Raw genomic sequence first — 721 nt, 5'->3', positions numbered from 1 at the left:
ATGGACCGGCCTCTGTGTCCTCAGGATGTCCTCAGGATGTCCTCAGGATGGACCGGCCTCTGTGTCCTCAGGATGTCCTCAGGATGTCCTCAGGATGTCCTCAGGATGGACCTGTCTCTGTCTCAGTCCTGTCAGGTTGGAAATCCTCCCTGACTTGATGAAAGCCCAGTCTAAGACCCTCCATCCCGTCTCGTTGTGAATTAGGAAAGCTTCCTGGATGTGAAGTGAACCATCTGTTTGTTTATGTTTATGTTTATTTATTTTCAGTATTTGTTGCCATGTCCTCGCAGACTGAGGCCGTCCTGTGAGCCAGTGGAACTGGACGAGAGTTGACGGATGTTATCCTATTCCAGAGGTGTGTGCTGATGACTAACAGACTATTTGACTTTTAATATGAACAGTAGTTTTGTTCTTTAGGAGTTTTATTAAAGATGAGAGACCTGATTTAACTGTGTCCTCAGATGTTGTTCTCTCTGCCTCGTTTGTAGCTCCTGACATCTGGCTTTCAGTTGCTTACATGTTTGTCTGATTATAACTCTGAGCTGCCTGAAACTCTCATAAACTGCTTTCTGTTCATCTCAACATTTTATAAAAGCAGTTTGAGTTCATTCTTTAAAAGTAGGAGGCTGGACGAGGTGCGTCCAGCGTGTCAGTGTTTTCAGCAGGTGCTGCCGGATCTCAGTGGTTCTGATGCCATAGATGATCGGGTTGAAACAGCTCG

This window comes from Kryptolebias marmoratus, unplaced genomic scaffold (genome assembly GCF_001649575.2).
Source record: "Kryptolebias marmoratus isolate JLee-2015 unplaced genomic scaffold, ASM164957v2 Scaffold44, whole genome shotgun sequence".
Lineage (NCBI taxonomy): Eukaryota > Metazoa > Chordata > Actinopteri > Cyprinodontiformes > Rivulidae > Kryptolebias > Kryptolebias marmoratus.
The sequence above is the reverse complement of the archived record's forward strand: the minus strand, read 5'-3'. Positions refer to the sequence as shown.